General features: G+C 44.2%; 1 protein-coding gene across 1 annotated transcript in view; it reads left to right on the forward strand.

The window, feature by feature from the left end:
• The first annotated feature begins 437 nt into the window (after positions 1–437).
• grinaa (glutamate receptor, ionotropic, N-methyl D-aspartate-associated protein 1a (glutamate binding)) overlaps positions 438–22,585 on the forward strand; it is a 48,324-nt gene continuing 26,176 nt past the window's right edge. Inside the window, exon 1 of the mRNA XM_080787642.1 lies at positions 438–576. The gene's annotated coding sequence lies outside the window, so the exon portion shown is untranslated. The remainder of the gene's footprint in view (positions 577–22,585) is intronic.

The raw sequence follows: 22,585 nt of genomic DNA on the forward strand, positions 1-22,585 counted from the left end.
GGGCAGTGCTGGAAAGTAACTAAGTACATTTACTTAAGTACACTTTTGAGGTATTTGTAGAGTAGACCTACTTTACTTTAGTACTTCCATTAGGTCTATACATCTCGGATGCAAATATTGTACTTTTACTCCAGTGCATTTATTTGACAACTTTAGTTACTATAGTTAATTTGTAGATTTTGTTTATGAAACAATCAACAACATTAACCACTTGACGTATAAATTGTTAATTTATACATTTGAAAACCGTGGGGGAATAAGTTTAACCACTAACACAAACTGAATGAATCAATGAATGAATGATGGGTTTTTCTCTTAGTTTTACTTCAGACTTTGACACCATAGAGATTCATTGCATCATTGGAGATTCCCACACAGCACCACGTGACGCGGTGGTGGTGAGGTCGGTGACGTCACGGCTCCAGGCAGCTCTCCCAGTGAATGTGTGCGTAGCCTGCTCGAGGAGCGTTCATTCCAGTTACAGTATAGTTACCGTTCACTGTATATTACACACACTATTATTACATTTAACAGCCATAACTAGTACTGCTCCTGACCTAAAGGACGACACACCAGGTAAGAATACGAGTAGTTCTTAACGACAGACGATGCCATTGTGCTCTAATGTCGTCCGTTATTGTGTGGTATTTATTATTTATCGCCGAACCAACCGGCGGCTCCAACAACATGGTTGTTTTGTTGTTTTTCTTTTTTTCCTTTTCGACGCCAGAGCGGATACACCGGCATCGGTGACCTGTCGAATTTGGAGGCGACCGTAACATCTCTTGATTAGAAATAAACACAACTTTTTTTAAATTATTATTATTTCACTTGTTTTTTTTCTGCCATCCATCCATCCTCTCGTCGATGTTTCTGTATGTGTGAATTCACCGCAAATTAAAAAGTTAACCCCCCTGGCGTCGCAGAGTTCTCCAGGTCACCGCTTTCGGTGTGATGCTCTCGGTGTCGCTGTGCGTTGCACCATGCTGGGCTGTATGGATGGATGGCGACCCAAATAATGTGTTTCAAGTTTGATTTAACAATGACACCCATTTATACGTTTTTTTTTAATTGAACCGTTTCTAAAAAATAAAAAAGGGGCGTTTGAATATATTTGTTCGGTAATGTCACAATACTCAAATAATATTAAAAATGATGATGGCCGCAAAATATACACGGAGATATATCAACAATATCTGCTTAATGTTACAGATTCTATGGGGAATAAGCTATGTATATAGATAAAATAATGAATATGACCGAGGCCTCAAATGTATTTACAAAATGGTGTGTGTGTGTGTGTCTGTCTGTCTGTGTATAATATAATTACATAAAGGCTGCACCTGTCGTCCCGTTAACATGCTAGCCTAGCTGATAGCTGCTGCATCCCTCAGCCATTACACACACACACACACACACACACACACACACACACACACACACACACATGAATTCACATGGGTTGTTTATCTCCTATTTATTTCCTTTGATGACAACATCATATTCTGCTTTTGTTTTTATGCTATTTCTGACTGTCAGACGTGTGTGTGTGTGTGTGTGTGTGTGTGTGTGTGTGTGTGTGTGTGTATATATATATATATATATATATATATATATTCTCTCGTGAACATTTTCCAACAGCATGTGATGGCTAGTTTTATGGACACATTAGTAGGAGGACCAGTGAGGCCTAGATCTGTTTGTTTTCAACCAGTGGTCCTCGAGGGGGTTCCATAGGCACGGGGTCCCCAGCTAAATGATGAAGAGTTCAATGGTAACCAAATGGACCCTGCTAGATCTTTAACTCTTGAGAGTGTAAAATGAAACCAAATGGACCTCTTAAGGGTCCTTTTTTGGTTTCATTTTACTCTCTCAAGAGTTTCATTGCATCTCAAATGCCCAATAAATGGACACTTTCGAAAAATGATGATGAGATGGATGCATGGATGGATGGATGCATGGATGGATGGATGCATGGATGGATGGATGCATGCAGGTGTTTTCCAATGCAGACAGGCCCGCCTGTCCTGTGCTGTGTATAGCTCATCATTTACTGTACCTGTGCATGCATTAGTGTGGTGGACCGGGGTTCAATGAATCCATACGGCAATATATCCAGACGATCTGTGAATCTGCGATGCAGTTTAATTGTCATATAAACACAATAAAGCCAAGAGGTGGCTTTCATTTTAATTTAATCTGTGGGCCTGGAAGTGTTTTATTGTATTTGTGCTAATATACAGAATAATAAAGAAGAGCTCTTGTAGTAGTAAATACATGGTAGTTATTTGGAATCAACGTATAATAATATCGATATCGCTTCGATATATATATCGTATCGTGGCCTCTGTATCGTGGTTGCAGGCAACGCCCACCAAGCATGCATGCTTATTGTGTCAGATATACCGATGTGTTTTGTTGTTGCTGCATGTGTATTTGTGTCATTCTTTCTAATAAATAGCAATTGAGTTTGCAGGGGAAGTTTCAGTCCAGTCCACTGCAGAATAGTCTGTGCCGTAATGCAGTTTGTATCGACACAATGTTTGGCAAGTGGTCGTAGTAGCAGCAGCAGCAGCTTTAGAGATTTGGCAATGCTTAGTATATAGAGCTGCAAGCAACAACATTAAGATTCTATCTTCATTGCATCATGCATTATACTGCTGAGTTTATTGTTGTTTTTAGCACACAATCATCAGATAATAAGACCTTTCTTTCTTCAGCTTAGATGCAGATACTATATCTATATGCTTGTTGGTAAAATTACTATTAGTGCCGAGTCATCCAGATGTCCCCCTTTCTGTGGGACAGTCCCTGTCATTTCCAAGACTTTTCAGGCGTCCCACAAATTGAGACCCTGTCCCACATTGTGACTGGCAGGCATCAGTGTTCAAATTGAGACCCTGTCCCACATAGTGACTGGCAGGCATCAGTGTTCAAATTGAGACCCTGTCCCACATTGTGAGTCTGTGACTGGCAGGCATACATTAAAGGTGTGTTCAGACTTGGACGGTTAGAGCGGCATGGATTACATACAAAGTCATTGCAAAGACGAGAAGATGCGCGAGGGCCGCGAACAGGCGCGCCGCGACCTGGCGCAGCACAAACGGGACGAACCGAGGCGAATATTTAAATTCAAGTCTGAGCGCACCTTTAATTGTTCAAATGCCCCTAATAGTGAGTCCCCTAATTAATAGCTGGCTTTCTGTTGCAAAGCTCTCTCATTGTCTCTTTTCCTGCAAGACGTGTTTTTATTTTAAACCTGTTGAAATGCCTGGTGAAGGTCTGAACGACCGAAACGTTGCTCAATCAATCTAATTCTAAGTGAAGACAGCTGTGTGGGATCCTTTTTTCCTCTACTTCCAGTTATCCGACGCACCTGTCCACTGTAGGTGTGCAGAAGGACTTTTTACCAGCTGCTTCGTAGAAGGTCAGTGTTTACCTGTGAAACTTGCGACCGGTAGACGGACACCGCTATGTGACCAGTAGACGGACACCGCTAGTCTTTCTGCTGAGCGTTGCCAAGTCTGCATATTTCCAGCCTAACGTGGAATCGTGGATTAATTCACAGTTGCTGACCTGGTTTGGTTTTTGGAGGCTGCTTAGCTTATTTCTGCCACGACAGTTGCCACCACTGGCAACAACCCAAACCCATGACATCCCATCGTCTGCACGGCATGGCTAGTCGAGCAGTTCTGATTGGCTGCCTCGTCTCCAGCCATGTTGCCTCAGAATTATTTAGGGTCACTAATTTGAGCACAACAGCGGAGCGAAGCTAAAAAGTGGCATAACGTCAGCAGCAGACACACAGATAATAATGATGCAGCTAGTAATTAATTGATTTAATCAATTTGGGCTTGTTTTCTTCTAAAAGCCTGTTGAAATAACTTGAGAAATATCCCCTATAGGCTACAGTATACCAAGTCGGCCATGATACCACCCACCACCCATGACCAAAAAGTTTAATAACAAAATGATATATTATTAGGCCTCTGGTCGAATATGACATCAAGGCATATAAATAGCAAGCAAAACTAATCCGTTGCTAACCCCGTCCCGTCCCAGTTTGTCCCACACAAGCAGTGTTGTTTTTGGCAGCAATTTTAGTTTTAGTCCTAGTCTTTTGAATAGTTTTGCTTTAGTTTTAGTCACATTTTAGCCACCAGGAATGTCTCAGTGTTAGTCTAGTTTTAGTCGACTAAATATCATAAGATTTTAGTCCACTAAATCTACGGCTGATTTAGTCGACCAAAATGCATTTTGGCGGGCCTTGATGCCGTCGTAATGGCTGATTTTAGACTTGCTGAAAATAGCCGATCTACAAGCTTGTAGATCGGCTATTTTCAGCATGAAAAATAAAATGACTGGATCTCTTGTCCACTATAGTCCCTTCCTAACATTTTAGTCTAGTTATTTTTTGTTGACAAAATTGTCAATATATTCAGTCTTAGTCTTCGTAGCTTAGTTCTCATGCAGTTTCCATTTAGTTTTCGTCAGTGGAAAAAAGGTAGTCGACGGACATTTTTGGTCTTGGTTTTAGTCAACGTCGAAAACAACACTGAGCACAAGCGGTACTTCTGTGCCTCAAATTGAATCGGATCCGATCAGCCTAGCACTGCGGACACACTTCCTGTAGTTGTTGTCATGTCAGTCCGGTGGTCATATATATATACAGTAGGGCTCGTATGAGTTGGTGTACAGTGAGTTGTCACGTCAGTCCTGGTGGTCATCTATAGGGCTCGTACAGTATGAGTTGGTGTACAGCAAGTTGCCTATAGCAACTATAGCATACCATAGCATGAGTTGGTAGCTCGCTGGGTGTCTGATTGAGCATGACTGAGGCCAAATCAATGAGGAAAACCGCCAAACGCATTGCTCTTCATTAGCTCGCATAGATTGAACTAAATCCAGAAAACGGAGCGTGATGGGAAAATAAAGTGTAGTGTTTGCTTGCTTCCACCGACTGATACCCAGTTGTATTTTCCCAGTAAAGTACCTTGCTTTTAACACACTACTACCGTACTCCTGGTCCATTGTGTCTTTTTCATTCGTTTACAGGGAGTGTGACTAGTCGTAGTTGATCAGGGGTAGAAGTTCAGAGTATGGCGTGTGATGTAAACACGTCTGAAGTACAAACAGTTCCTCTGTTGCTGTCCTGTTAGCAGGACATGCATGATGCCTTGTGGAACTAAACACATTCACTGTGTTCAGCTGAAACTAACAGGCCCTGCCTGCTTCCTTCCTACCCTCTGTGTGTGTGCATGTGTAGATTTAACGTGTGTGTGAATGTTGTAACAAGAGGGATTGATTGTGTGCGTTGTTCTCCATGGTTGATTGATTCAGTCAGATAGACTATCATCATTGCAGGCAGTAAAGGAGTGAGAGAGACGGACGGACGATAAGTCTGCTCCGAGATGAGAGAGAGTAGCAGCTTTAGTGAATCTTTATAGCATGCCAGCAGCCATGGAAACTACTGCTTCATCCCTACAGGGTTTTTATGAGGCTCATTCCATTTTACTATTAGTAGAGAGGACAAGTCAATGGACGGATGGAAAGTTTAGTTGGACAGGAGAACGGTCTACCATCTTGCATCGATCTCCTTTTATATGAGAATCTACTAGTTCATCGTTAATCCGATTCAATTTGGGGTTCGTTTGAGAAGAGAAATTTGTTTAAAGAAATATAGTTCAGATTTTTAAGCTGCATGAAGTAGTTCTGGTACATGCTGGAATTTCGACCATACCCCATTTTGGCATACCGCCATTTCGACACAGTGCCATTCCGACAGGACCTCCAATCCATCACTTTGAGTTGACCATAAACTCGCCCAAAGTTTTATTTTATTTTTTTCAAAGTGTTACGGTGTTTCACTTGTCTATTTTAATGTCCTATATTATGTGATTCAATCCTCTCTCTAAAAAAATATACCTTTACAACAAACTGTCAGGCTTGCATTACCACGGTGCGCTCTTCTCTCTCTCTCTCTCTCTCTCTCTCTCTCTCTCTGTCACTCTCACCTGGTAGGCTATATGAAATTTAGCCTACTGGCCTATATGTATTTGTTTATTTAATTGTTATGAGGTCTCCTTCCATTTGCTGTCAAAAGCCTACTCCTGTCTAGGAAGAAAATGATGCGCTGGATCCAAAAATCAAGTGCGGGACATTTCATTAATTATCAGGCTCCTATTGACTGTAGCCTACTGCAATATGACTTGGAAACAAATGGCATTGAACATAAACTTGGAATTTCCTCCCCTCTTCCCCCCCTCCAGTCTCCACTCTATGTAAATAATATCAGCCTACTAGTCCAGTCCGCGGTGGCCACCAGGTGATTTCATGTGTATGCCGAGGGTCGAAGCTGGAATAGCTTAATTAATTGCGGACCGCTACAGAGAAACTGTGGCTATTATTATCCAATAAAGACCCGTGGCCAAATGCCATTGCGCAGGACACCGACAACAAGCCTTATGTGTGGCCTGTGCATGCACGTGAAACCAGTCTCGTGCCGTGCGGTGCGTAAGGTTGGTCTGACGGCTACACCACACACCAGCGCATGGATGTGAGAATCATGCATTTCCTCGCATATTGTGACATCCATACGACATGTTCATTGCGATATATGAGAGAGAGAGAGAGAGAGAGAGAGAGAGAGAGAGAGATGCAAAGAGAGATGCAAAGTGTGCCGTGGGCATGGCACATCTCTCTCCCGTTTAGGTAATAAAGGGCGCACCCTTGACTGCATTCCGTTGTCACTGTGCCTGCTGACCCTATATGTCCTTTATTGCTGTACATAATACGTTATAACGCGACATACATTTATTTATAAGCTCACAACTGCATGGTTGCGGCCGTGTCTTCTCACATGCCAGAGCAATGATGAAGTGTCTGTCATTGGGTGTATGAATCGGAGACATATTTTTAAATTAAGTGTCGGGAATTTGGAGATTTACGCACTAGAGATGCTCCGATAATCGTCGGCCAGCGATCGGTGATCAGCCATATCGATCGATGATCGTCAATTCACCCTATCTGGAGAAGCTGATCTTTTACACCATTTAAGTGGTATAAATGTCAATCAGATATAGAGTATAATATCATTTTGCATTTTTGTGACGGGCCTAAAAACATTCTCCCCTTCCTACACACACACACACACACACACACACACAAACATACACACACACACACACACACACACACACACACAGGAACAGTTAAGTTTTGACATATAATAATAATTTTGGACGACAATATCCAAAGCTGAGCTGAGTAAGGAAGCTGCCATTTCCGTTCACGAAAATATATTTAAAAATATCTATTTTTGTATTTTCTTTTCTGCTAAGCAACAAGCTATATATATATGCTTAGATGATTTCTATTTATATTAGAATAAATGTGCGCGACTGTATAGACGAAACGGTAGTGGGGGGGGGCGCTTTATCGCTTCCTCATGATAGCTCTTCCATTGGTCCAGACTGTATGATGAAGCATTTGGAAATTGAGAGAGTCAATAGTCTGGTGACGCAAGACTACAGTTACTATGAAAACCAGCAGGAATCTGTCACGCACTTCCTCCTGTCGGCAGGAAGCGGCAGTTAACGCTTCCTGTTACTCTCTTGCTCACACAGTTCCGTTGTGGTAGATCTGATCAGCTCAATTGATGTCCAGCACACAACGTGAACATGATCAGTTTGGTGTCTCAAACTTGTGCACAACTCAAGTCTGGCAATGCTTGATTAAAAAGCTCCACTGACAAGTTGATCATCCCGTTGAAGAGCACAACTTATAGCCTACTGTATATGGCTGTGGAAATATATATAGGTGTGTGCGTGTGTTCGTGCATGCGAGCAGACTTGGAGTCTACTGAAAACACTGATATGCAATCTGAAAACACTGATATTTATGCAATCTGAAAACACTGATATTTATGCAAACCTCTACCAGGGGTAGAGGTTTGATAAGCATTATGCTTCTTCCCTTTTCTCAGCATCCTGGACTGTGCATTATGTCAAATGGACCCAGACTACCGTGCACTCCTGGACTCGTTTGAGTTTGTTGGGCCACCGTGGCACCAAATTGCAGTGTTCATTGTTCTGGAATCTGAATTGATTGCACCATTCTAGATGATAAGTTAACACAGATCATAGATATGTATTTATTTATTTTTGTCCTGAACTGAACTGAGTCTCTATAGCTTAGTGCTTCTCAGACCTTCTCATGTCAAATATATAGTTGGCCACCACCGGTCGGACTCTCATCTGAACCTTTTTTTGGTGCCACAGAGGGATATATAATGGGGACTCACTTTCTTCCCCAAGATGTTTTTAAAATAGCTGATCTACAAAACAAGCTCACAATGCGTTTGCTAATGCTATGCCACGCCACACGTTGTTGTGAGCTTGTAAATCGTCTACTTTCAAATAGTCTGCTATGTCACACGGCTACTCTGCCTCGGAGACACTGGTGGGCCAGTTTGATCCCTGATTGGCAGGGCTCCCCCCAGAGTTAGTGTAGAAGTGTCCTTGAGCAAGACTCTGAACTCCTAATTGCTCCCGATGAGCAGGTTGGTGCCTTGCATGGTTTCCTCCGGCATCGGTGTGTGAATGTGTGTGTGCGTATGGGTGAATGTAATGCACAATCTATGTAAAGTGCCGTTGATTGAGACTATATAAATGCACCATTCACCATTATTTACCATATTTAAAGCAGGTAGGTGTCTGTGTAGGCCTCATGATATGCCTATAGTTATACATCTTTAATGCTGGTAGTCTCCCACATATAGGCTGTATAGGCCTCCAATGCTGTAGGCCCCACAGGCTGCTTTGTGCAGCTGTTTCATTCATGCAGGCTACATGTCATATGGGGGAGGGGTCTGCCTATTGTCTTGTGCTGCTGAAGCTGTTACGAGGCTTCCTGGCTAGCCCAGTCGAACCCCTGTCCTGGTCTGTTGAGTTTAAACTGTACAAGTGAAAGCCCTGGCCTAGGTCTGTTGAGTGGGCGACTGTGGCTCAGGAGGTAAAATCAGGTCGTCCAATGATCCGTGGGTCGGCGGTTCGAATCCCGGCTCTTCCTGTCTATGTGTCGAGGTGTCCTTGGGCAAGACACTGAACCCCAAATTGCTCCCGTATGTGCTGGTCGGTGTATGTATGTGTGTGTGTGAATGGGTGAATGTAATGCACTATGTAAAGTGCCTTGGATAAAGGCGCTATATAAATGCATCAAGTGAAAGCCCTGGCCTAGGTCTGTTGAGTTAAAACAGTACAAGTGAATTAGGGCTGTCAGTTCACCTCTATAATCCAATTCGAATTTCATTGCTTAATTATTTGTAATTTTCGAATATATTCGAATATTTACATTGTATTTTAGCTCATATTTAGCCTATAATAATACACAGAATAACAAGGTTTTGACGATGCACGTTCTGTCCACTAGAGGGCCCCCCCTTCCAAACGACAAAGCAGTACTTTTAGAACATGTAATAATGGTTTTCGGCACAAAATAGCGTTTAAACTGTTGTTTTATTGAGCACAGTGCACTCAGCACGGTAAGATTGTTGTCTGTCTATAGTGCAAATGCATTTTACAGTGAACGTTGTATACTTCTGATACAGTATAGTCTGAGTAGTGAGTAGGCTAGTCAGGAATCATGAACTTTTTCTTTTTTCTTTTTAAACGGAATGCTGTCACGATGAACAGGCCATCATTAGTAAATAGCAATGAAGATATATAGAGATGCCTATATTTTGCGCTAAAGTAATTGTTGAATAACACATAAATGTAGGTTTTAACGCTAGAATGGCATTGTAGTGGACTATAGTGAGAGGCGAGCTTGTCTTTCCTTCATTGCGGGACTGCAGGACTAGTCTGGAGATATAGTCGTGGATGATCAGCTTCAGACAGTCAGTGTTTTGGTTCGTACCTGGAGTTTTGCATTATCTCCGCTGTGCACAGCAGCACAGGGGAACTGTCTTTAATATATCCATGGTCGTTTTCAGTTGCTTTCCATGTGCAACACAAAAGTAGCCTACCATGTGTTTGTTTTGGTAATAGCCTACTGCAGGCGCAGCCATGCTGATTCACGTAATCGCGTAGGACAAAATGAAACCAGCCGGACCAACATTAATGGTTTAATGCACGTAGGACCCGCATTTTCAAACTGTCCACAATATGCGACAGACTCGACGGTACTAATAAAACATGCGAGTGATTCTTCTTAGTTGCAGCGCGCTGTGCGACTGCGTGTGTGCATGCGTGCAGAGGAGGGAGGAGGTGACGAGGCGCGCGTGTGACCGTGTGTGCGTGCGTGCAGATGGGAGATTTCACAGCGGTAGATTCGTTACTCAATACATTTAGTGAGCGGATAAAATAACATAAAACAAAATAAAAATATTAAATAGAATTAATAAATGATAAAAGCTCCATTCGAATGGCAATTTTAGCTTTCGAATATATATATATTTTTTAATATTCGAATTTCTTTCATATTATGAAATTCGTTCTGACAGCCCTAAAGTGAATGCCCTAGCCTAGGTCTGTTGAGTTAAACAGTACAAGTGAAAGCCCTGGCCTAGGTCTGTTGAGTTAAAACAGTATAAGTGAAAGCCCTGGCCTAGGTCTGTTGAGTTAAACAGTACTTAAGTGAAAGCCCTGGCCTAGGTCTGTTGAGTTAAACCATACAAGTGAAAGCCCTGCATGGCCTAGGTCTGTTGAGTTAAACAGTACTTAAGTGAAAGCCCTGGCCTAGGTCTGTTGAGTTAAACCATACAAGTGAAAGCCCTGGCCTACGTCTGTTGAGTTTAAACTGTACAAACTGTAACCCGAGGCTATAGGTACATACTAGACGGACCACAGACTTAATATTAAAATATACAACCTTTATTGGAAAATGCAATATATAGAATATGGACTTTATTACGAGCAATTTATACCAAAGTTAACAATAAAAGTAGAGACAGATTAAATCATACAATAACATTAGCTTTCCTATTACCCATACAACCTACAGCTTAATTCAGTATGGCTAAAGCAGTGACCACTGACTCATGATCACATCTGTACAGGAAATTGAAATGAATATAATAATACAATAAATATACACCATGAACCCCTGTTACCATACAAAATTAATACATATAGCTGGGATATCAATATATAAACCAAGGACTCACCAAAGACAAGTTGCTACAGCTGAGCACACGTAAATCAACACATAGATGTGTGTTCTCAAACAGCATGTTCCTCACTAGAAATAACCACATTTAAATTACCTTTTAGTTACATTTGGATTAATCATACACCTCGAAAATACATAATGCACACATCAACACTAAAGAGAGAGAGAGAGAGAGAACTTACACTTTAACAAATGACTGCACTACCCTCAGCGTGGACGACGCCACAAACATGACAATGGCGAGCACTCCGTTCTCATTGCATCCCTCTGTGGAAACCATGAAACGTTGCCTATATTACTAACAAATTATGATACAAACATTGCCCCAATACACAGTGCAAATAACCGGAACAAAAGCAATACCTTTTCGGGATGCACCGAAAGGGAAATTCTTGGCCGAAACCGAATACCGAATATAGGAAACAGTTGGCCGAAAACCGAATAGCCGAATACATCTTTGTTGTAAAGCTACATGTTGCAAAAGACATGATTATGGCAAAACTAACTTAAATAATATTGGGTGCATTAAAAAACATCTAATTAATTGGCTTTGTGATTAATTAATCTCAATTAATCACATATCAATAGGCCTATTTGACCTGAGCAGTGAACTTTTTTTCCTACATAAGCATAGGCAATAAAACTAGTAGTAATAATAATAGTGATAATAATATTATTTATATAATGCTTCTCTGAGTACTTAAGGCCACTTTTCAAGGAGAACATGAGAAAACAAATAAAAACAACTTTATTAGAGAAAAACTAAGACTGGAATAAAATAAATTAAAGTGGAATGAGATAGCAATATTCCAGAGGTGGGTTTGAATTTATAGGTGGTGGCATGTCTCTGACTTTTGGGAAGTGCAGTTTTGACAGGTCTGCCTGCTGTGGACAGTGAAACCCTGACCATTAAACACGGGCAGACACAACGATACAGTCTATCATTCATTGTTAAAGCTCCAAATGATATTCCCATTCGTCTTTGTGTCTGCCCGTGTAAACGCAGCAGCGAGTGTGTAACTCGTGTGTAACGTTAGCTCCCATGCTAGCTACTAGCTAGTAGCTTCCCTCATCAGACAACAGAAGCAGATCGGGTGGAAGCTGCACTGATATCACTGCTTGCAGTGTTGCCAACTCTCTACTAACGGAAGTAGCTAGTGGCTCCTCGAAAAGTAGCTAAAAGTCGCCAGGGGTGGGATATGCGCGCGCGTAGCGCGCGCCGCCCCTAGCGACTTTTTTGCGTCCCTAGCGACTTTTAGGCGCCGCTAGCAACGAAAATATGTAGCCAGCCCAGAAAAAGAATTGTCATTTATGTGCACTTAGTTTGTATCATCTCTTGCTGTTTTTTTTATATTACAATGAGTTTAAACGAGCAGCGAAATTTTCAGAGTTCAGACCACAGCACAGAGTTTTGATTGATTGATTGAAATCTTTATTAACAGTTTGCAGAATTACAGTACATTTCAAGCACAAACTCAATACAAAGACTGTTAACTGTGAGTGGACGACCCAATTAAGCCTTACACTTGTTTACAACAGGGTCCACATTGTTCAATTCATCAAAACATTTAGAGACAAACAAATAGACACTTCTATGTAGTTAAAGAACAGAACAGGAATTCATCATATAGGAAGCGAAAAGGGAAAAAAAGTATATATACAGTGAGGGGAACAGGGGGATAAAAGAAAAGAAAACGAAAGACAGAGTGTAGGGCGCCTGCACACAACACCATGCGTTGATGCCATGTGTGCATATGTGCAGGCACCCAACACCACGTCCATACAAAAACATAGTACAATCCATAGTACAAAGACAGAGTGTAGGGCGCCTGCACACAACACCATGCGTTGATGCCATGTGTGCATATGTGCAGGCACCCAACACCACGTCCATACAAAAACATAGTACAATCCAGATACAAATTCAGCTTTTACAGAGGCCAGTTTCGAATTGCAGCCATCCGTAGGTGCCCTTTGAGAGCAGTTTTGAAGGAGCCAAGGGATTCACATGTCTTAATGACTGTTGGTAGGGCGTTCCACATTTTGGTCGCATAGGAGCGAAAAGAATTTAGTCCCTTGTTTGTGCCGAATCTGGGTTGTACATGGTTTGTTGCACTCCCTCTGGTGTTGTGGGTGTGGACTTCGTTTACATTAAGGAAGTATTTAGACAGGTACATGGGTATCTTGGTGGTGGTAACAAGAACACTCGGCGGATTTACCCTTTTTGCCGACTTCTCAAGACAAGTCGGCAAACCGTGGAGAATATTCGGCAGACTCTTAAGAAGATTCGCCGCGCGACGACTCTTCTTCAGATTCCGCCGAATATTCTCCACGTTTCGGGGCACTTTCAGCAGCTGCAGGCCTGCAGCTGCAAGTTTCTGAATGTTAGCTACTGCTAGCTACTGTGCTAACGATGCTAAAGCAACACAACCAAAACAAATTATTAATCCCGTGATCGGGACGGGACGGGAATGAAAGTCAACGGGAGCGATGATAATTTCAGGAAGGAAACAACGCTCGACGCGGTGCTCAGGCTCACTGCTGGCTGCCTGCTGTAGCCAGGGGGGTGGAGCTGGGTGGACCGCAGTGTTTGTTTACAATAAAGTTTCAATCGTTGTCACTGTACAATACTTTAAAACAGTTGTCATGTTGCACACAATCAATTTGGTCATAGCAGCCGCTGAGCCGCCTGTAGCCTCTCCTCTCCAAGCAGCAGCCCACAGTGCCTGCACCGTGAGACCGCAGTGAGAACGCTATAGCATTGCAAGAAGCTAAGGCTTAGCTGCTAAGCTAACACAACACCAGCCATGGTGGTGGTGATGTTAGCTTAGCGTAGCGTAGCTTGCTGCTGCTTGGCTGTTCAACTTCACTTCATCTCTGCCTATAATTTTTTCTTATTGTTACCCTGACACCGGAGCTGCAAAAACAGACAGATCTACAAGCTCTACAATCTCAACTATCAAACTCCAGCTAGTCCCACTCCAATGAATGGAGACCTATTTGGAATGATTAAATCCATTATTGGCCTGGAGAAAGTTACAGCCGCTCCGCCTCCTCCTCCCTGGCACGGTACAATTAGCCATGTGCTATATGACGTTTTGTTTACCCTGCGACAGGGACTGAGAGAAATGCCACCGAATTCTTAATTATTTTCCTTCTCTATATGGGCACACTTGTGAAAGCTGAATGCTTTTGCATGCTTTTATTGATCTGCTGTCTGATCAGCGTGCATGATCATCATGCAGTAGCTATGCGCGCTCCAGTGCCGAGATTTCTTCCCGTTTCGGCGACTCTTCGTCACTTTCCGTCCGAGTTCTCAGACAGAACTCGGACCGGAAAGTGACGAAGAGTCGGCGAAAGGGGAAGAAATCTCGGCAAAGATGAAGAAGAGTCGGCGACCCGAGTTCTCCAGTATTCTTGGTGGTGTATCTAATCTTGTGGACCAGACCCATTGCAAGATGCTGTACTCTGTCGTCGACCCTAAGCCATCCCAGCCTGTCAAAGTGGGCAGGGGTGAGGTGGGTTCGGGGGGTGAGGCCAAGTAGGAGCCTGACCAGTTTGTTTTGGGAGGTCTGGAGCCTTGTTTTAAGGGCCTTTGAGGTGCTGTGGTACCAGGAGGTGGATGCATAGTCAAAGAAACCTTGTACAAGGGCTCCTGTTAAGGTCTTCAAGGTGTTTTTGTCGACCAGTGAGGAGATCCTGTAGAGGAATCTTGTTCTTTGATTGACTTTTTTGATTACGTTGGTGGCCATCTTATCACCGGAAAGATTGGCCTCCAGGATGGAACCTAGGTAGGTAATTTGATCCTTCCGTGTGATAATATCATCACCAACTCTAACCAAGAAGCCATCTGCCTTTTTGAGATTACTATTTGATCCGAAGAGAATGGATTCAGTTTTTCCCAGGTGTAAGGATAGTTTGTTATCAGCGAGCCAGGTGCAGATTCTACCGAGTTCAGAGCTGAGGGTCTTTTCAACCTGCAGTTTGTTCCTGTCCGAGACCAGCAGTGCTGAGTCGTCTGCGAACAGGAACAAGTTGCAGTCACAAGCTGAAGTCATGTCGTTTACATATATTAGGAACAGTAAAGGCCCTAGTATGCTTCCTTGTGGGACGCCACAGCTCACTGGGAGGGGGGGGGACAGTGTTCCGTTCACTTCCACCATCTGTTCTCTCCCCTCCAGGTAGGATTGCATCCAGCTCACTGATGTGCTATCAAAACCAATAGCTTTAAGCTTGTTAACCAGTATGGAGTGGTTCACGGTGTCAAAAGCCTTTTGGAGGTCCAGCATGACCATGCCGCAGTATTTTCCAGCATCCACCTCGTGTTTGATGTGGTCGCTCAAATAGAGAAGGCATGTGTCAGTGGAGTGGGATGTTCTGAAACCAGATTGGAACTCGTACAACAATTTATTAGTGGCAAGATACTTTTCAACCTGTTCATAGACTATTTTTTCCATCACTTTCGAGATGGAGCTTAGAATAGAAATAGGGCGGTAGTTGCCGGGTTCTAATTTGCTCCCTTTTTTGTACAGGGGGGTAACTTTGGCCAGTTTAAAATCTCTGGGGACCTGTCCTTGTTTGATGGAGAGGTTAACTATGTGGGTGATGACTGGAGCTATGGAAATGGCTGAGTCTCTGAGAAATTTGGAGGGAATATTGTCATGGCCAGTGGCCTTGTGGGGTTGGAGGGCACTCAGTTTCTTAAGTACCTCCTCAGTTGTTACCATTGTCATTTTAAAATCATCTTTACAAACACCTAGGTTTTTGTAGAAGCCTTTGATGTGCTCTACACCAAAACGCCCAGAGTGGGAGGGCAGTTTGTTAACCAGCATTGTTGCAATGTGCCTCTGCAACTGCTGCGTCGAAAAACCCCTACCCATTAAAAAACAACAAAAAATAAAATCCTCTCCAAGGACCATCACCTTACCGTGGTGGCTGCCTGACACTGTTTTTTTACACTGTTTGGATTTTATCTCTGGCGCATATCTGGCGCCTGTCAACACGATTTGTCCCCAATTCACTGAGGAAAAAAAGCTAGATTTCTCGCCAGAAGCTTTTCACTAATTCAGTCGCTAGGGGGGTCTGGAAAGAAGCTAAATATGGCGACATATCCGCTAAGTTGGCAACACTGACTGCTTGTGCCCGTGGATGGGAAATAAGATTTAAAAGGCTATGGAAGCGTGGATGAAAGCACAGATGTGTGCAATAAAGTTGTGTCGGATCTGTCTGTGCATTCCGTCTGCTGCTCGTGTGTTGTGACTGTCGCAGCGTCGCTGGCTGCTGATGCGTAGTTAAAGAGCGTCATAAGCATGCGCCCTTCCTGCGCTGGAAGTAGCAGATCTACAAGTTATCTACCCGTCGCAATGCACAGCGCTTTGGGCTTCTACATCTGTGTTTTTCCCGCAGTTTAGTTGAATTATATCGATTCACAACTTTAGGACCACTACTACTATTCTGTGATATTTTTCGGCTTATTTGAGCCGAAACCGAATAGGCCGAAAATACATTTTTAGCCATTTTCGGCCGAATATTTTCGGTGGCTGAATTTTCGGTGCATCCCTACTTTTCAGTGCGAGTTGCTAACTCCCTGCCTCCTCTCCTGACCAAAGGTTTGGTCTCGTTCTCCTCTGGTGCCACTGAAGTTTTAGTTCACCCCAGAGACACGCCCACACTACTCGTCACTACCCCACCCGGCCACAAAGTGAAAGCAAAAGAGTGGTTCCTTTGAACCTTTCCTTACTTTGAAGATGAACAGCTGGAAATTGTCATTGTCATTGTCGATGAATATTTTCCACTCGCTAACGGGAACATGTGCACTGCGTAGGTGTCGCAAAAACATTTGCTTCAGAATGGTTTCCATTCCTTCATTAGGTAGACAGTTTCTGTTTTGATGGGTTTATATCGGATTATACCAAGCAATTATTTTTGACCAGTTTATTGTTCTTTCTTTCTTTCTTTCTTGAATAAATTGTCATGATTTTGCAGTACATCGTTAGTGATGCAAGCTGTGTGACACACCGTGTGCAGCTAATCTGTTGCATACACAGAAGAAAATCTCGTCTTGTGTAAAAAGCTCTGGGGAAATACTTTACATCACATGCGTAGACGATTGGACGTACTGCAGATAGAGCGCATATCACTGACGTCGGCCAGAAACCTCTTATCTCCATAGTTCAACTGTCCTTACTTTTTGTACATAATTTAACGCTCTTATTTTATCACGCGAGAGTTTAGCAGAAAAGCAGTGAGAATATAGCAGATCTACAAGTCCACAACCGGTCTCATCGCGACCCGTTGTGAGTTTGTAGATCGGCTAGAAAAAAGGAATGGTTCTGGACATAAAAGTTTTCCACCCCGACGGCGACAGTATCCAGACATGCAAAAGTGTAGCTTTTCGGCGAAAATCGCCGTTTTTATCCCAAATATAGGACCTGTGTGATTCATGCAAATCCGTTAAAAAAATGTTTGGGGGGGGTGAGGGGGTCTGTGGAGCCCGAGCTCGCTGCCCGAATTATCTGACGGACTACTCTCGTGAGTCACTAATGATTCTGAGCGATATTTCTGCTTGCATCTGGGCGGCATGATGTGCGCAGCCGCTGGTCGCTCCGCGGAAAAAAAACCTGTTTGTGTGGACTCGGCATGAATTTTGACACACTGTCTGTGACTCGCCAGTCGATCCATTAGTTTAGCTGCTACAGTTAGCATTAGCAACGTTAGCACTTTGCGTTATACTGTCTGTGGTGTGGACACGCCGGCGTCAGTTTCTCTCGCTGTGTGTGTGTGTGTGTGTGTGTGTCTGTCTGTGTGCTCGTGTGTGTGCATGCATGCGTATGAGTAAATAAATAAAGCACGTGTGTGTGTGTGTGTGTGTGTGCGTGCGTGCGTGTGAGTAAATAAATAAAACGCTTGATACATACAACTGGTAGTCCTACATCCCCCCCCCCCCGCCAGGGCTTATACTAAATGGATATATTAAAAACGAAAACATGCAGCTCAACTGTTGAATAAGGAGAGGATGTTACTCTACATGTCTTAAATTGACTAAGGCTAAAATAATGAAGTAAACTGACCCTGTTGACTAAACCATCCCAAAACATTTTATTTGTATTATAATTCATTATTTTGCCAGTGAATATAATTTTCTATTTTACATGATGTGAAGAGTGTAACTGTAAGGGATTTTGAGATGGGAGTGTGAGTGCTGGACCAGTTTCTTTCTTTAAATCACACCTGTGTGAAGTGACCCTTATCATCATACATCATCCATTCATTGTCATTTTTGTGACAATGAATGTGTAGGATTGTGTAGGACAAAAATAGCCGATATATGACAATTCATTCATTGTCAATGGCATTTAGGACACAAATCTACTGAATATAGGAGGGGCTAGTGCTCCTCGAGGGGCTAGTGCTCCTGTTGGAGTAAATTAATTGTTCTATGACTATCAGGACATGAACGTTAACATCTTGCTCAATACTGACTAGATTTGTACTGATTTAGTAAATAATCATCTGTCATTTTTGAGTGGTGCAGCCACTCAACCACACTATAGACAGCTACAGTATGTGTGTGTGGCTGTGTCCCTGTGTCTGTCCCTGGCTGGGTCCCTGTGTCCCTGGCGGTGTCCCTGTGTCCCTGTGTCACTGGGTCTGTTCCTGGCTGTGTGCCTGTGTCACTGGGTCTGTCCCTGGCTGGGTCCCTGTGTCCCTGGCGGTGTCCCTGTGTCCCTGTGTCACTGGGTCTGTTCCTGGCTGTGTGCCTGTGTCACTGGGTCTGTCCCTGGCTGTGTCACTGTGTCATTGGGTCTGTCCCTGGCTGTCCCTGTGTCACTAGGTCTGTCCCTGGCTGTCCCTGTGTCACTAGGTCTGTCCCTGGCTGTCCCTGTGTCACTGGGTCTGTCCCTGGCTGTGTCCCTGGCTGTGTCCCTGTGTCACTGGGTCTGTCCCTGGCTGTGTCCCTGTGTCACTGGGTCTGTCCCTGGCTGTCCCTGTGTCACTGGGTCTGTCCCTCGCTGTCCCTGTGTCACTGGGTCTGTCCCTGGCTGTGTCCCTGTGTCACTGGGTCTGTCCCTGGCTGTCCCTGGCTGTGTCCCTGTGTCACTGGGTCTGTCCCTGGCTGTCCCTGTGTCACTGTGTCTGTCCCTGGCTGTCCCTGTGTCACTGGGTCTGTCCCTGGATGTGTCCCTGGCTGTGTCACTGGGTCTGTCCCTGGCTGTCCCTGTGTCACTGGGTCTGTCCCTGGCTGTCCCTGTGTCACTGGGTCTGTCCCTGGATGTGTCCCTGGCTGTGTCCCTGTGTCACTGGGTCTGTCCCTGGCTGTCCCTGTGTCACTGGGTCTGTCCCTGGCTGTCCCTGTGTCACTGGGTCTGTCCCTGGCTGTGTCCCTGGGTCCCTGGCTGTGTCCGAGCACGAAACATAGCGTTATAGCATTTGTTCACCACCAAGTGTCACTGTTGCACAGCCTAACACACAGACACACAGGCCGGGAGGAGGGCTAGTACAGTACAGTGTAGTATATACTGTCCCCCATGACACCCCCCCCCCCCCCCCCCAAAGTGGGTTTAGTACCGATAAACGCTTAAAAGATTTGCGCTGCGGTTTTGCCCGCGGCACAGCGTTGGCCCCGCACACTGTCACCTTTTTCACCTTGGGCCTGTTTGCATGCCTGAGTATCAGATGATGGGACTATGTCACGTCTCGATTTGGTCACGGTTGCTTTAGTTACGCAGTCTCTCAGTTGATCCCATTCCTGGGCTGACCACAGTACTCTTATCAGTTGATCCCATTGCTGGGCTGACCACAGGACTCTATCAGTTGATCCCATTGCTGGGCTGACCACCCACTGACTCACTGGACGTGACTGAAATAAGGCTCATCTGGTGTTACTTATGTGCCGTGGTTACGTACTCTTCGGGGAGAGGAGAGGAGAGGAGAGGAGAGGAGAGGAGAGGAGAGGAGAGGAGAGGAGAGGAGAGGAGAGGAGGAATGCAATCGCATCAAATAGCATGGTTGGTGAGGAGAACGTGTACAGTGGTCATGTCCAGTCGCAAAGCGTGCCGTGGGCATGGCACATCTCTCTCCTGTTTGGGTATAATAAAGGGCGCACCCTTGACTGCATTCCGTTGACCAGCATGTGCTGGTCCTATATGTCCTTTATTGCCTATACATAATACAGTTATAACGCGACGTACATTTATTCATTAGCTCACAACTGCATGGTTGCGGCCGTGACTTGCCAGAGCAATGATGAAGTGTCCGTCATTGGGTGTTTGAATCAGAAACATATTTTTTTAATTATATGGAGAGAGAAGATCAAGTGTCGGGATTTGGAGATTTACGCACTAGAGATGCTTCCGATAACCGGCCAGCGTGACTGTGGTCTCTCGTACGGAGTATACAGACCTAGGATTTGGTGATTTCAGGGGCGTGTTGTCCATGTTTTGAGGGCAAAAGTCCAAGGCAGGTGACGATCTGGGCATTTCCTTCAATTCAGTACAAATTAGAAAGGTAACTCAATTATATATTTCAATAGGTTGAACATGCGTAGAGTGAGTGGCAAAGTGTTGTTAAAAGTTGTTTAATTAATTCAATCAAGGCCAGGAAGTAGTGTTTTGCCACTCAGTAGGCGTTCCCGCATAACTTCCGGGTATGATGATGATGATGATGTCACATGCATAGCACCCTGGGCAAGACCTACGCTGTAAAGACTCATTTGTTTGGGCGGAAGTTGCGGGATTTTAGCGAAAGTCTCGCCCAAGGAAATGACGTTGATGCTTTACAAATCAGTTTACATTCTTCGCGAATGAAACAAAGTGTTGTGATTGGCCCGGGAAAATATCGTATCCGGGGGAAATACATCTGACGGATGTTTTCCGGAGGATACATTCTCCGCCGATAGCTTCTCTGCCTTACGTTGTGACCATGAGGCTTTTCTTTTGGCAGATAAGTAAGCCTCATGGGACCGAGGCTACATGCATATAGCCTCTCGGGTCTATAGGTTGACAACCTAACTGTCGTTCCACAATAGACCTCCAGTCAGTTTTAAACATGCACAGTTTGCACACCTGTTCTTTTTAGACCTTTTTAAGCCCTTGTACTCCCCCCCCCCCCCCCCCCCCCGCCCGCCCCCTCCCCCATCCCCCCACTGTGTGCCACCCACCCCCAAAATCACAGCAGGTGTCGAGCCTCGTCACCCTTGAGGAGCTGTGCGTTTTGAGTTTTCACATGTCACATGCCTGCAGGCAGCATTCCCTTCAACTCTAAACCATGTCCATTGTACCATGATGACAAGAAGCCATGTACAGTCAGTAGCTAGTAAACATGAAAAACATGGCTTAATGTGTGTGTGTGTGTGTGTGTGTGTGTGTGTTTTATAATGTCTATCCCTGCCAGTGTGTGTAATGTGTATCCCTGCCAGTGTGTCATGTGTTTTTGTGGCCTTTATTTTGTTATTTTTATGGAGGGATAGACAGTATAGGCTGACAGGAAATGGGGAGAGAGATGCGGGGTGGGTCGGGATCGGGAGTCAAACCCGCGGCACACGCACACTGCCATATTGGATTACCAGCCAAGGTGCCTGGACCGCTGAGCCACGGCCCAGGCCATGTGTGTGTGTTGCTTTGTGAGCGCGTCAGCAGCCGTGTCTCACCGCTGTCGCGACGGACGGACGGTGGAGTGGCGAGCGTAGCACGAGGACAGGAAGCTTGTGGTGCGCGGTGCGGTCACTCCGGTCAGCAAAGCTGTGCTTTTTATATGCTTACTGCAGAGTGCAGACTGTCATCCAGCCCTCTGTTAATGCTGCTGTTTACTGTAGTGTATAGACTGTCCTCTCCTCTCCTCTGTTAAAGGAGAATTCCATACTAAAAGGCTTTCTTACCTTTCTTTGTAGTTGTTACGTCCCCATCAAAGGTGTTATTTTGTGCAAAAGCTCCTTATTGGCTATTTCCCCTACCATAAGCCCTAAATGAATTGCATTGAATTGAATGGGAATTGAATGGGGCCTATGGGGTGTTGTGCTAATTCGCTTATTTCCATCGCTTCTTTCGATGGAAATAAGCGAACTAGCATAACACCCCATAGCCCCATTCAATTCCCATTCAATGCAATGCAATTCATTGAGGGCTTATGGTAGGGGAAAATAGCCAATAAGGAGTTTTTGCACAAAAAAACACCTGGACCTCTTTGGTGGGGACGTAACAACTACAAAGAAAGGTAAGAAACATAAGAAAGCATTCTAGCATGGAATTCTCCTTTAACCCATTTAGATCTGAGACCAGAACCTACAAATGTCTTCTAAATCCTGACCGTTTTCTTAAAAACCTATGTTTTTTTTATTTCTGTGGTGCTCAACCTTATTCATGTCACGGATCCCCAGAATAATCTGTATTTGGCCCCCCATCTGAAAATATGTTGTTCC

This window comes from Protomyctophum bolini, assembly GCF_963924005.1.
Source record: "Protomyctophum bolini genome assembly, chromosome: 17".
Lineage (NCBI taxonomy): Eukaryota > Metazoa > Chordata > Actinopteri > Myctophiformes > Myctophidae > Protomyctophum > Protomyctophum bolini.